We start from the raw sequence: 16,423 nt of genomic DNA on the forward strand, positions 1-16,423 counted from the left end.
CCAGTGGACCGAGCACCTCCGGCACCTCTGGAGGGTATTGATGGCCCTGCGCCAGGCCAGCCTAACAGTCAAAGCCAGCAAATGCCAAATCGGGCAAGGCTCTGTGGTTTACCTGGGTCACCAGGTCGGAAGCGGGCAGGTCGCCCCCCTCCAACCGAAGATCGACGCCATCTTAGCCTGGGAACCCCCCACAACCCAAACAGAAGTCAGAGCCTTCTTGGGACTCACTGGTTACTACCGAAGGTTCATAAAGAGTTATGGCAGCCTAGTGGGTCCCCTCACAGAATTCACTTCTAAGAAACAGCTGAAACGAGTACAGTGGACCCCCTCCTGCCAAGAGGCGTTTGACACCCTAAAGACCGCCATGTGCACCGCACCCGTACTCCAAGCTCCCGACTACTCAAAGGAGTTTGTAGTACAAACTGATGCTTCCGAGCATGGCATTGGAGCTGTCCTATCACAGCTCAATGAGAAGGGCCTAGATTAGCCCGTAGCCTTCATTAGCCGGAGGTTACTGCCCCGAGAACAACGGTGGAGCACCATTGAACGAGAGGCATTCGCCGTAGTCTGGGCTCTAAAGAAGCTACGGCACTACTTATTCGGAACCCATTTCCGAGTCCAAAGAGATCATCGACCCTTACGGTGGCTCATGCAAATGAGAGGAGAGAACCCCAAACTGTTGCAATGGTTAATCTCCCTTCAGGGGATGGACTTCACTATAGAACATCGCCCTGGTAAAGACCACGCCAACGCTGACGGCCTCTCCAGATTCTTCCGCCTCAGCGAAGAGAACCCCCAATGGGATGGGTAGTTCTCCCTGACTTTCAGCTGGGGGGGACGCGTGTTAGACCCGGCTTTGTGGCGTGAGCCTCTCTGACCTGTAGCGTCCCAACCCTGACCCGTGCACCACACCAGACCCCTGATTATCATGGCCTACCCGACCCACTTCCTCCATGACCCCACAGATAGGACAAGACTTCCCCGTCACCACCCTCTATCCTCCCGGTACTGGACGCCCCCACACCTCATCACACCCGTAGGCCTCCGGTAACCATTCCCCTGTACCTAAAGTGGCCGACCCCGGCCCGAGCGAGACCAGGCCTGAGACGCGCCATGCCCAGCTGGGGGGGTAGAGAGTTTCCTGTGAGCAAGATAAGGAGGAGCAGTTTCGCTCACACCTCTGACCCCCTCTCGGGAGATGGGTTTCGATCGCCCCTCCGGCCTCCCTGGGGGTTGGCTCCACGCATGCTGGGTGTCTGGGATCCCTCCAGACCCAACTTCAAAGGATCAGTGGGCCGGGTGGCAGGAAACCCCGACAAGCGGCCCCTAGGCGCTAAGACCCCTGCCTGCGAGAACTCCGGACTTCAAAGGAGAACAGACCTATAACAAGGGGTGCTCTGGAACGATCAGGCAGTTGAATCCTGGAAGAAGAGAGCCCTGCTGACGTGGTCGCGGCTCAACGGAACATCGAAGAAGAAACGCTTCCTGAACTCTTGAATCTTGGCGAGCCCTGCTTAAATCGTCGTGGCTCAAGCTTGGCAGGGACGGACTTCTGCCTGAACCATCTGAGCCCTGCTGACGTGGTCGCGGCTCCCTTGAACTCTGAGAACACCTGAGCCCTGCTGATTGGATCGCAGCTCCCCGAAGATAGTAAGACCTCCTGTTCATCCCTGCTCGAGCCCTGCTGACTTGGTCGCGGCTCCCTTGAACTCTGAGAACCCCTGAGCCCTGCTGATTGGATCGCGGCTCCCCGAAGATAGTAAGACCTCCTGTTCATTCCTGATCGAGCCCTGCTGACTTGGTCGCGGCTCGGAGACTATTCTGGTCCGGCTGGACCCAAGATCTTACCGTATCCCCCGGCTCGAGGACGCTGTTGCCTTTGACCCTGAAAAATTGAGACTGTCCCGCTACCCCTATCATTACCGAGACTTTATGAACCCTTCTTCTGCTTGTACATACGTGACCTGAGGATCATAAAGATCTAGATATTCTGATCGATAAAAGAACCGTTCCTCAGAACCTTCTGTGTGGTGTCCATTTGTCGAGTGGTGCGAGCTCAGCGCGTGCGATCCTAGACACGAGACTCTTTCCCTGAAGGGTCTCACACCAGTGCTTGGCAGTGTTCCTGGGAGAGGTGGGTCTCGGGGTGGTCAGGAGCATATTCTGTGCCCCCCCTGGGATCGCCCCTTCTAACACACAACTACACACACAACCACCACACACACACAACCACACACACACACACACAACCACGCAAACACACACACACAACCACACACACACAACCACAAGCACCCACACAACCACACATACACAACCACACACACAACCACACACACACACAACCACACAAACACAACCACACACACACAACCACACACACAACCACACACACAACCACACAAAACCACACACACAACCACACACACACACAACCACAACAACATACTACCACACACAACACACAACCACACACACAACCACACACACAACCACACACACAACAACAAACACAACCACACAAACACACACAACCACACACACAACCACACATACAACCACACACACACACACAACCACACACACACACACACACACAACCACACACATACACACAACCACACACACACAACCTCACACACACAGCCACACATAACCACACACACACAACCACAACCACCCACACAACCACATGCACAACATCACACAACAACACACACAACCACACATACAACCACACACACACACACAACCACACACATACACACAACCACACACACAACCCCACACACAACCACACACACACAACCACAACCACACACACAACCACACCCACATGCACAACCACATACACAGAACCAAACAAACACACACAACCACACACACACCCACACAAAAACACACAACCACACACACAGAACCACACACACACAACCACAAACAAACACACACAACCACACACACAACCACATGCACAACCACACACACAGAACCACACAAACACACAGAACCACACACACACACACACACACACAACCACAACCACGCACACAAACACATGCACAACCACACACACAGAACCACACAAACACACACAACCACACACACACCCACACACACACACACATACACAGAACCACACACACACAACCACAAACAAACACACACAACCACACACACACAGAAACACAACCACACACAACTACACACAACCACACACAAATAAACACACACACACACAACCACACACACAACCACACACACACACACAACCACATACAGACACACACACAACCACACACACATGCCAAACACACACAACCACAAACACAACAACACTGCCACAGACACAACCATACACCCACAACCACATACAACCACACACACACAACCACACACACAGCCACACATACAACCACATACACAATGACACACACAACCACAACCACACACACAAACAACCATACACACAACCACACACACACACACACAACCACACACACACACAACCACAAACAACCACAAACACAACCACACACACAACCACACACTCAACCACAACCACACACACCCACACACACAACCATAACCATACATACACACACCCATAACCACACACACAACCACATCCACATGCACAACCACACACACAACCACACACACAACCACACACACAACCACACACAAGCACACACACACAACCACACACACACAACCACACACACAACCACACACACACACAACCACACACATAAACACACACAACCACACACAGAACCACACCCAACCACACTCAACCACACAACCACACACACAACCACATTTAACTACACATCCACACACACCCATACACATACACAACCACACCCACACACACACAACCACACACACAATCACACCAAGCATTGGCATAGCCAATAGGTCTCGCCTTTGGGACCTTATAATTGTTTAGCCACGCAACAGTTGATGTGGTTGCACCAAGGATATTGTGCTGCATAGAAGTTCCCAAAAGCGAGAACTATTGGCTATGCCAATGCTTGTTTTGCTGTTGGGAGCTGGAAAAGCAATGCAACGACAAGAAACTCGACGCATCGGTCTTCTTGCGACAGTTTTCCGACGCAACGCCGTGGTGGGAGAAGAATCTCCCTGCATAGCCGTGCCGCTGCCAAAACCGATGCAGCGCCTATCGCAGCGGCAAGAACCGACGCATTGAGGGATCGCGGCTTGAGAAATCGCCGCAGCGCCGCTCTACGCTGCCACATCGTTCATCGACGCATTCCGGATTTCCAATCATCGTCCCTTTGTGGCAAGTTTTCCCCAACTCATCACCCGCGAATCAGAGTCATCTTAGAATCGACGTATCGCTTCCCCCTACAGAGTGGACCCGATGCATCGCTCCCCTGAAGGTCTCCAGACGCATCTCTTTGTTTTTCAACTCTTCCCATTTTTGTGATTGTTTGGCTTGGTGAATTGTGTCGCAAAGACCGGTACTTTGCAAGAAATCACAGATCCACAGTTTTCTATGGACTCAGTTGCTAAAACCTTTTGAAAGTAATTTTTTGTAATACTTGTTTGTTGGATTTTTTGTCATTATGGTCTTGTTCAGTTTGGATAAAGATACTTTATTTTTCTAAACTTGTGAGGTGTCCATTTGTGGTGTTATCACTGTGTTACTGTGTGTTTTAAGTACAAATACTTTACACATTGCCTTTGGGATAGGTCTGCCTGCTCATGCCAAGCTACCAAGGGGGTGAGCAGGGGTTATCTAAAGTATGTATCCCCCTTACCCTGACTAGAAGCAATGGTCCCTATGTGCCAACTAGAGACCCTAATTTCTAACAGTCACTGACTTGACATCGAGCATCAAGCAGGCTAACTTCAACCACGACCTTGCCTGGATTTCAGATTTATCCCGCTGAAAGCTCTGGAGCTCCAGATTTTCAGGTTTTGACCGGGGCCTTGCCGAGACGCAATCCGATGATGTCGCATCAAAATCAGCCTGCTGGAGGGGACTGCTCGATATTGTGAGAAAAACCTACAGAAAATGTTTAAGTGTGAAGGTAACATTTTGGCCGAGGCCTCCAGCTTCATGTATCAGACCAGGGCTCCATCGCAGTCAGCCTTAAACTTTGACTATGTCCCGATCAAGTGCGATCAGATGTCCCAAAGTAGCGCTATATGTTTTTAAGCACTAGAAAGTGTTTATTCTTTCAAAATTCATATCTCTGGTTCCCTACATTGTATTTTTGTCATTTTTGGTGTCTATTTGTTCATTAAAATATAACCTATTTCTATAAACTGGGGTTGGATGTTTATTGTGTGTTGTGTCTTACTTGTATAATGTATTGGTGTCTCCTAAGTTACACCTGCTTGCGCGTTGACAGCTACCAAGGGTTGAGAAAGGGAATAATTTATTGAGACCTTGACTGACCCTTTTATGGTGTTTGGGGCCTTAATACTATTGATAAGTCACTACATCTCACTGCTAATAAACCACTTACAAACAGATACTGATCTCGTTTTTTAATTTTAATATGGTCCCTCAAATTGTAGCCACCCTTGCTGGATTCCCATTGAAGGAGATCCAATCCATTTTTGCTATTTCACTCTGTTGGACCTGGCCTCGTGGCGTGGTTCCCCCCCGTTCCTCAGCTCCCCGTCAGCCCAGCCCCGTACCTAGAAACCCCTGGGGGCCGGTTTCGATTGCACCTCTGGCCTCCCCGAGTGCTGGCTCCAGACCTGCTGGGCGTCTGGGAATTCCCGGACGCATCCTCAAAGGGATCAAAGAGCCAACCGCCGGACCTCACCAACGGGCCGCCCCTCAAGGCCTCAGACCTCCGCCTGCGAGGGTCCGGACATCAAAGGGCCACTGGACTATATCAAGGCCGGCCCCAGAACTAGCCGGCAGTTGTATCCTGGACAAGAAAGCCCTGCTGATCTGATCGCGGCTGCCCTCGGGGAAAACTGAACTTCGTAACTCTTCGAGCCCTGCTGACGCTGTCGCGGCTCATCCTTGGAACTGGAACATCGGAGCCCTGCTGACCTCGTCGCGGCTCAAGCTTGCACCCTAAAGACCTTCAACGAACATCCTGAGCCCTGCTGACGTGGTCGCGGCTCCTCACGAACTATCCTCCGGATCGAGCCCTGCTGACTCCGTCGCGGCTCGAGGAGTACTCTGGTCCGGCTGGACTATCGACGCTACCAACACAAACTGAGTCATCCTCAAGTGAGTAGGACAACCAGTGCGGCTACCATCTTCCGTTAACCCCAGCTCGAGGATTGAGAGCTGTGCGCAGGGTACGCTCCGTACTGGCCTAAAGACTGAGACTGTCCCGCTACCCCTTCCCAGAAGCCTTGAGACTTTTACGATCCCTCGATTGTGTGTACATAAGAGTGCTAATTCTTTTACCTGTTTATATAGAACTTGATATCGAAAACCTACGGTGTAGTGCCTGTTCATAAGTGTGGTGTGGTCCTCGTGTGTACGATTCAATACTTGAGATCCTCCCCGGTAGGGACCCCTCGTTAAGGCTCGGCATTATTGGTGGGAGAGGCGGGTCACGGAGGAGTCGGGTAGACATAACCTTGCCTCTGGGATCGCCCCTTCTAACATTGGTGGCAAGCGACGGGATAAGAGCCTACGCCTAGGAATCGTACAGTAAAGCGACTGACACACCACCTGAACAAGAACAACCATGAGTCTCATCGAAACCAGCGAAAAGACCGCATTTCAGAAAGACCGCCTGGAGGAATATACCCACAAAGAATTAAAACAATTCTGAAAAGATTTCCACATCGCTACCACTGGGTTGAGTACCAAAGACGACTTACAGAAAGTCCTGACGGCCTGGGTAGAGGCCGGGGCCCACCTCCCCACGACAGAAGGAAATGATGGGGAGGAGGGGCCGCCGACCGAAACTGACGGCCAAAGAGAAGAGCGACCCGACTCCCTACCACGGAATACCAGCACGGAGAGAGGTCTGTCGATAAAAGAAATGACAGATCGAGAGCGCAACCGAAACCACGAGCTAGAACTGGCACAACTTAAAATCGAAGGAGAACTAAAATGTAACGTACACTGGCCAAGCAGACATTTAAAGCATTGACAGGAACTGCCATTTCAGTGATTCCTTCTAATTGCTTGGAAACATGACGGACCCGTACATCAAAGTACATTTTTTTATTTTCAAGTGGAAAATCACAAAAGAGGATTTTTATTTTAAAGATAAGTAAAGAAAACAATGGCCACTGGGAGTTTCCTCTCATGGCCAGAGGGGCATTGAGCACTTTTCAGTGCCTCTTGCTGCCAAGTTTTACTTTGCAGTGGTGGATGTTGAAAACATATAATTAGGAGGGTGAACATATAGCCAAACAACCGATGGCCATTACTCCATCAGGCCATTGGTGGGGTTTGACCACAGTAGAGATGGAGTAGTCTCCACTATCATCAAACTATGGTCCACACTATTTTTAAGTAGGATGGGTGGACTATAGTCTTGAAAGGGATGGAACTCACCAGCAAGATATAAATCAGGCCTATAGTTAGACTTCTATGCTTCTCCCAGGGCACTGGGTGAGGATAGACCACTTCCAACTGGTTGGTTTTACGAGCAATCCAGAGGGCAAGTTTGTCATGTTTTTAGAGCACTTTACCCATGATGGTGTTTATAGTCTGTGGACCTGGGACGGACTTGAAACAGTAATCAGCCCTGGCAGGTTGCTGCTCGACTGGCCCTGGGAGCAGGGGAAAGCTAAGCGGGAGATTGGTAGCCACGAAGCACTGCTCCCGCTTTTCTTACCAGGGGCTGATATTGCAGCACTGCTGCAAAACTGGCCCTCTGTAAGAAAAGCGGCCCTTGCACCAACAGTATCGGCCCACCACCCCTCCGGCCCACCGGGAAATGCCCGGTGCCACCTACAGCCAGTCCGGCCCTGCTATGGACTGATTGCCTGTACAGCAACCTGTGGCTGTGGTACAACTCCTACGAAAGCTGCTCTGCCTTTTAGGTTTTGTAGTACTTACTGTCTTGGCCACCTATATGTGGAGACTGTGTGACTCAATGTCCCTACTATGTCAACTGCAGTTAAAGGAGTTGAATATGGTGTAAACCCAGACAATACATCTTCTGATCTCCTGCAAATGATGGCCATCTATTTAGATGATATTTTGATGTTCTCTAAAGACCACCATCAGCATAAAAGAGATGTGAAAGAAGTGTTATTTCGACCCTGTGAGAAAGTGCCCTCTTTTTGCATGGTATGCCCCCACGTTTTGCTGAATTGCTGATATTCTTTGACTGAGTGTGCCCTGGGCTCCTGCTAATCAGGTACCCAGGGCCTATGTTCCTTCCCTAAAATTGCATTGAAGCCTAAACCCAATTGGCATCTCTGGCAACACAGGTCAGCCCCTGGTAAATGGTACCACAGGTACCCAGGGCACTGTAACCCAAGAAGGCCTCTAAGGGCTGCAGCACTTATTGTGCGACCCTTAGAGGTCCTGTACCCTTTGCAGGCTGTGTGTCTTGGTGCAGAGCAAAGTGAAGAGTCAACATGGCACACATCCTTGTGTTAAGTGTATACAGCACTTAACCTCTGCGCACTGTTACTACTGGCGGAAAACCGCTGCACATTTATAAATACTTCAACGCTTATAGAATTTCAAAAGTAAGTGTATTTATAACATGTTTTCACAAAATATACTCTTTTGTTTTACATTGATAAACACAAAATATGTTATTACATTTCAACACAAATGTATACGATATAAACATAAGTAGATGTTGAATCTTTCATTTCTGGCGACTTTTTTCATGTTATGCCCAATGCATTTCGAGCTCAATGGAGCTCTTCGTCGGGGGCCTGTGAAGCTGAATGTGATTTTCAGTTAGTAAATTCATACAACTCATCATGGCATCACAATCTTAATGGTTTTACAAAGCAAAAAAAGTATGGTAACATTCCTGTATAAGATACCCTTCACCAACACCACAGTGTGTGTGGAAAATAGCAAAAAACAAACTCACTGAAGTCGCAATAAACCAGAAATCTCCTCTTCTAAAAGAAAATGAAACACAAAAACAAACTCCATCTTTTCTCACGCTATAACATCAACTACCCGACAAAAAAAATCACAAAACGCTAACTCAATCTCTTACCTTGAACACTCAATACACTGTGCTCAAACCAAAAACTCCAACGCACCCAGTCGTCCTCTTCTCCTGTAAGTACATAGAAAACATCAGCTATACACCAGGATCCATAACCCTGAAACAGCTATCGGCCATAAAACCAATATGCCAGAAGCTCACCTCGCTAGTAACTCCTGAGTGAATAAACCGTCTCCGTCTCTCGTTAAAACGCTCTCGCTATGGGAACAGCTGACTACATGGATCAACCACCCCCAGATCTTAAAGCGGTAACCAATGTACAACATTGAAAACGGACTAAAAAAAACGAACAGCTACAAACCAAAACCGCAAACGCCATGTTTAAAGAGAAAATAACCAGTGTAAAACCCAAAAAAATCACAAAAAATCATAAGAGTAATAGCTATACACGTGATTCCAAAAAAAAGAAGGAAAAATTAAAGTGAACAGAAAATCTTACCATTTAGTCGAATGATAAAACAACAAAATGCAGATAAATACAGTTAGATGCAGACATCAATCTCGTACAGCATTGAGGCTAAAGAGGAATTATAAAAAACATGATAAATCGATTTTCTCATTTAAACCTTTAGGTTCTTGTGTGGCAAGATATTTTATCCAGTGAATTTCTCTTTGGAGGAGGGATCTGGATAGATCAACCCCCTCGTATGTTCTTACTACCTCTAGAATGGAGAACCTGATTTGGGCTATGCTGTGGTTATTTTCATTCCAGTGTTTGGCCAAATTGCTCTTGACATTTCTATTTCTTATTGTACTCTTATGTTCAGAAATCCGTGTTTTGAGTTTTCTTTCAGTTTTTCCTGTGTAAATTTTCCCGCAGGGACACTTTATGTAATAGATTAAATTCTTGGAATTGCAATCCCCGTTGTAATGTAGAGTCAATTCTTTACCCGTTTGAGGATGATGTAGCACTTTCCCTTCAATCACATTTGAACAATGGACGCAGTTTTGACATTTCTTCATTCCTCTCTGAGTTACTTCTGTGTCTCTTGTGGGGGTTATCAACAATTCCTTTAAGTTTTTTGATCTCTTGTAGGCAAAAATAGGCTTACTGGCGAAGATCCCATTAAAGTCAACTTCATTCTTTAGAAGGTCTCAATGTTTGTGTATGATGGTTTTCAGTTTCTGTGATGCAGTGGAGAATTTGGATACAAACACATGTCTATCCTGCGATTTCTTGGGTTTCTGCATCAAAAGGTTATCCCTACTGTAAACTTCTATCCTGTCTCTTGCTTTCTTCAATACATCATCAGGGTATCCTCTTTCCTTGTATCGTTGTTGTTGCAAATTGAGATTCTTTTTCAATTCATCCTCATGTGAACAAATTATTTTAATACGCATGTATTGGGAAACTGGTAAGTTGTTTTTAAGGTTTCGTGGATGAAAGCTTTGGTAGAATAACGAGGTTTTTACATCAGTGTCTTTTCTGTGTACTGTGGTTTTTATCTGCGAATCTTGAATGTTGATCAAAACATCTAAAAATGGTAGTTCCTTTTCACTTATCACATGTGTGAATTCGATATGCTCTGAACATTGATTTAGTCTTTCAATTTCAGATTCAAGACTTTGCTTAGTTCCTGACCACAGCACAGAAAAAAGAAGGAAGAAAGCAAGAGACAGGATAGAAGTTTACAGTAGGGATACGTATACATTTGTGTTGAAATGTAATAACATATTTTGTGTTTATCAATGTAAAACAAAAGAGTGAAAACATGTTATAAATACACTTACTTTTGAAATTCTATAAGCGTTGAAGTATTTATAAATGTGCAGCGGTTTTCCGCCAGTAGTAACAGTGCGCAGAGGTTAAGTGCTGTATACACTTAAGATAAGGTTTCTATAGCCAGGCACGGAATAGGACAGACGTGCTACCCCACCTGCACGCTTGGTTTAAATTTGAAGAAATTGAAAACTAGTGAGATTAACAGAGTTTAATAGTAGAGTGCTCCTCTCACCCCAATTCACACATCCTTGTGTGCCATGCCCACAAACCACTGCCCTGGCATAGCTCATGTAACAAACAACAGGAGCGTAACCCATCAACCGTGTTGGGATTGGGGTCAGAAGTAATATAAACAAGAGATATCCCAACTGGTATCATTCATAGGCAAAGGATATGCAAGCAACATTATCCACAAGGAAAAACAAGGAGACCCTATTTAATTATAGTATGTGCTCTTGGCATCATTTTTAGAAACAATTTAAGGTAAATTAGTAAGGAAACAAGGTGGATAATACAGTTATAACAGCACAGTAGTACATAAATGAAAGTAATTGGATTAACCCAAGTGGCACAAGGTGCTCACGGTTTGTGAGTGAAAACCAAGGTAGCAGCTCTGGTGACAGTGTGAGCAGAGTGAACGGCGCAACGTAACTAGTGTAGAGATATATGCAGTGAGTAGTTATCACAGTGTGGTTCTGATTGATTGAGCGGGTCCGGTTTTATCACAATTCTATTTCATTGTTCATGAACCACTTTGTGAAGAAGCGCCTATGATTGCGCTGGTGTGTCAACGGCGTTTCGATCCACAAAACTCAGGATCATCTTCAGGACAAGGATGGGTTAAAGACAGTGCGGTGACAACAGTGGTCCGCTGTGGAGTCGAATGGCAGCGGAGGGTCCGCCGTGGACAAGCCGGTGCGTATCTCAAAGACCGGTCCCATTGTAGCCGGCCGGTATAGCAAGGATGATCGCGGTCTGGGGCTTTAAGGAAGTTGATCCCGAAGAGATCGATCTCAGGGGAGTGAATCTCTCCTCAGAGTGTGATCGGCAGAATGGTTGATTGCGGATGGCGTTTCAAAACGCCAGCCGCAATCATAGTATTATCCACCTTGTTTCCTTACCAATTTACCTTAAATTGTTTCTATAAATGATGCCAAGAGCACATACTATAACTAAATAGAGTCTACTGGCATAGATCAGTCACCCCTCTAGCTGGGTGCACTATACCAGTGGTAAGGGTACAGATGCATGAGCCCTTCACCCCTATAGTGCCCAAGTCCATTCTTGGGCATTGTAAGTGCAGTGCTGCCATTAAGAGTATATGGTGCTGGGAGTTTGTCATTACGAACTCCACAACACCACAATGGCTACACTGAAAACTGGGAAGCTTGATATTAAACTTATCAGCTCATTAAACCCACACTGATGCCAGTGTGGGGTTTAAAGTAAAATGCACGACAGAGGGCATCTTAGAGATGCCCCCTGAAACTCGCCCAACTTCTAGTGTCCCAACTGAGTGGCTGCTTAGACTGCGACCACCAGACATGTTTCTGGACCCCTGGGTCGAGAGCCTGCTGCTCTCTGGGGCCTGAAACAATACACATTCTGGGACGAGGTGCTGAGCCTCCTCCCCGAAGATGGGCAGGGTTCATGAAGGGGAAGCTTCAGAGGCTTTTGTGAGTCTCCCCAGACCAATTGCTGCTTTCAGCCAACTCCACCCCTCAACTCCACCCCTCAGGTGAGGGAGGCGAGGTGATGCGCAACTCCGAGTCCCTGCCATCTTGAGGATAGGGGACCTAACCAACCAGGGACAGGTTGCTACTCCCCTCCCACTGGAGGGTGGCACAGTAGGGGGGTATACCCACCCCAGGGAAGGGACCCATTGGTCCCTGCCCTCTACCTACCTGTAACGCCCCTAAATCTAGTATTTAGGAGGCACCCTGAACCTTGCTTCCTCAGATCCAGAAACAAGAAGAAGAAAAGAAGAAGGGCCGAACAGCAGTGCAGCCAGCTAACAAGAGGAGGACGCCCACTGACTTGGCCCCAGCCCTACAGGCCTGTCTCCCCTCAAACCAGCTCCTGCAAAATCCTGATGTGTCCTGCAGCCAGCTACCTCCAAAACCCCGGAGACCTGCCTGCCTTCACTTCCAAGGACTGCTTCTCCTGTGAACACTGGATTTGTTCAAACAGCAACCTCTGGAGGCTGCCAGAAATTACAAATCCAGCCCACTCTGCACCCGCCGAAACCGGCCACGAGCTCGAGTGGAAAAACAGCAGGAGGAAGTCACCCCAGCGATCCTGACCAGAGATCCGACAACACCTGACCTGCCTCAAGCCTACAGCTGACGCCTGTAGTCTAAATCCAGAAAGCCCCCCTAACCGCGACCAGGAGCTGGTAGGATGATCCGACCCCAAAAGGCACCCCTCCACCCGTCGCCCCACGGCCTTGTGTGCCCAAACCAAGGGTGCCTAACCAACCCTTAACTTTCCATCTTACCTCTCGAAGTGGTGGTCACACCCAGAAGTCCTTCGTCTCCCTCCCTACAGTGCTTTTGCAAACCGTAGGTTCTCCATAGAAAACAACAGGGCGCCCAACGTCAAAACAGCACTCTGCACCCGGCGACCTCAGGGTGCACCTTTTGTGCTACTTTGTTTCCCCTTTTGCCCTGACCTAAACACTAGGAGCTTTGCTCCCACAACCCAGTGGCCTGCTGGCCAGCAGCCTCCAACCGTAGACCCTCTACCCCACATTGGACAACATTAGGCCTCAAAACTCTGCACCCGGCCGCCCTAGGGCAGCTGAGGGTGTTACAAGAGTGCATCAATGACCCTGGGGGACCCCTAAGTCTAACCCCAGAACCTTAACTCCCACAGTCGATAACTTACCTGTGAACCGATAACCTGTTTTTCCTCTAGAGGATTTCATTGACAATTTTCTTCCAAAAAGTTTCTAAGTGTGGAGTTTTGAAATCTAAAAATATTCTTTGAAAATCACACTGATAGCCAAAACGTATTTACTTACCTGTTTGCAGGAAATGTTCCAGTGCTGAATCTAGGTGTCCAGCACTGAGTTAGAAAAGTAACGTAAAAAATAACTTACCTGTAATTTACTGAAAAAGCCTATTCCTTTCAATGTACTGTATTTGCTAAGTATTGCAACCTACTGCATCCCCTGTAAATCAAACAAAGTACAATATTGTATTTTCAAACTGTTCTATATTCAACAACTTATTACTGTAAAGTATTTAATGCTTACCTGTGCCAGTTTTACTTGGTTCTAAAATAAAACAACAGTATATTTGTTATACAAAAACAATTGGCCTAGTGTTCAGTTCTTGAGTGTGGGAATTCATTTGCTGACTGAGCGTGTACATCAAATGCTTAACACTGTCCTCTGATACTGCCTTACTGATGGACCACTCTACCAAAAATAAAGAGTAAGGTTCTATCTAACTTTAACCTCTGCCACCTCTGCCTACCTCTGGGGTCACCTGGACTCTATACACACTATACCTCATTTTGGTGTTATATATATAGAGCCAGTTTCCTACAGACCCCGTTAAAAAAACTATTAGTCAAACCAGTTTAACTCTTTAAACAGTCCTTTGTCAAATATTTAGTATAGACAGGCTGGACTCATCATTCTCTCTGTGCCCACTTGCAATGTATGTGTTGCTTGCGCTTTGTATTATGGGGAACAATGTTCTCTGTATCTTTGTAACGCCTTAGACCTGCACTGCCTTTCTTTTTCTTAATTGTCCTTTGCTTTCTAAAAAGGTATATTATATCCCTGTAATGTCAGATGTATGTAGTAAGCAATTTTTTCTTCCAGTCTCTTTTTTTGGTATTATCCAATCCTGAAGTTTCGTTATGTGCAAGAAGTCACCAGTGTTCTTTTCCCTTTCCTTCTCTAGTCCTAAATGACATGGAGGAAAGTACTTACCTTGTCTTGAAGGACACCTTACTGTCTTTAGGGTGTGTAAGGATAGGTGGATAGAACCTTGATGCCTTGCAACTTTTCTTAGTGTCAGTTTCTTGCTTGCAGTTCCTGTTTGGGTTCCATGCTTCTGCTTTCCTGGACTTAACTTGTCCGGTTCCAGCTCTTCAGTCAGTGGTTGCTTGTCCATCACTACGGTTAATCGTTGCTTGTCCCTGTCCCTTGGAGGTGTTTTCTTCAGCTGTTCAGTCTTTTTTTCCTTCAAAAGAGTTTTGCTTCTGAGGTTAATGCCCTATGTACAGTTTAAATCTGGTGCCGGAAATTGCCACCAGAAACGAAAGGCCATAGCAATGCACCAAAAGTACCATCAAGTCGTCACCAAGTAGACCTGCCCTTGACACTAATTATTTCAATGGAAGTAAAACAAGAAAACAACTCTCAGAATTCATTAGGCTATCACACAAAACTTCAGGACTGGAAACAATGTCCACAATGACCTGGAAAGAGGTGGTCCGCTAGTTGTGGCCAGTTACTAAAGATATCTCCTACTGCCTTTAGACCAGACCCTATACCTTGCAGACATCAGTGCCCAGCAGAGGTGATAAGTCAAAGTGGTGGAGTCCAGGGTCTCTGTTTCTCCCTTATCCCACTCTCCTTTCCTCATGTTTTCCACTGGCCCTCACATTGTTGCTAATGTTGCCATTGGTGGATGCTGTGAGAAACGGAAGAGTGCGCCGCTTCTGTTGGCTCTCATGTACAAGGTTAGTGGTCTCGTACAACCATCTCTTATGGACAGAAAGTATTACATCAAACAGAACCGCCTGCAGATAAATGAGAGAATGAAAGAAACTCACAGTTAAGAAGCTGTAGTTTCAGCAGCAACACTGCCATCGGTCACGTAGAAATGTAGAATCTTACTATCATATGTCACCCCAAAACTTGCGGGGAAACACAGCAATGCCTCAAACCCCTTTGTAATATGTTCCATTCTCATGAGCTGCAGTTGTCGTCTCCTCAATGTTGTCTCTCTGCTCAAATCGGGAAACAAATGCACTCTGCTTCCTGAAAGGTGAAGCCTAGTTTTCTTGGCCACGGTTATGACAGTCAGGTGTTTCTGTTGCGTGTTTGCCAGCTTCTCATCTCATTCCTAGGGAGCTTGTTAAGTTGTAATCCAAGAGTCGTAGTAGTTCTCCAAAGAAGATTTATTGCACACAGGTACAGAGGACTCAGCAGATCCGCAGAAACTGCTGCAGCAGTTCTCATCAACACAATGTAAACACTAGATAACCTAATATAAGCTCCCAGCAAATAAAGATAAAGTAACATTCTATATACCATTATGTAATATAAGCCACAATGTAAATGTGACATGAACACCACAGAGCTTGATAACCCTGCGCGCTTGAAGGTGTAGTTCTGAGCCAGAGCTCTCGCTGTTAGAATATGCTCATCCCATAGCAGATCTTCTTTATCAATGGCATGCCCCTAAAATCCTCTGGTGTGAGTGTTGTGCCAAATTCTGTAAATGTTCGACCCTATTCTCTAGGTTTGAGGCGGAGGCATCAGCACACTCCTTAAAGTGTTTGTGTCATTTTA

This window comes from Lissotriton vulgaris, chromosome 2_2, assembly GCF_964263255.1.
Source record: "Lissotriton vulgaris chromosome 2_2, aLisVul1.2, whole genome shotgun sequence".
Classification (NCBI taxonomy): domain Eukaryota; kingdom Metazoa; phylum Chordata; class Amphibia; order Caudata; family Salamandridae; genus Lissotriton; species Lissotriton vulgaris.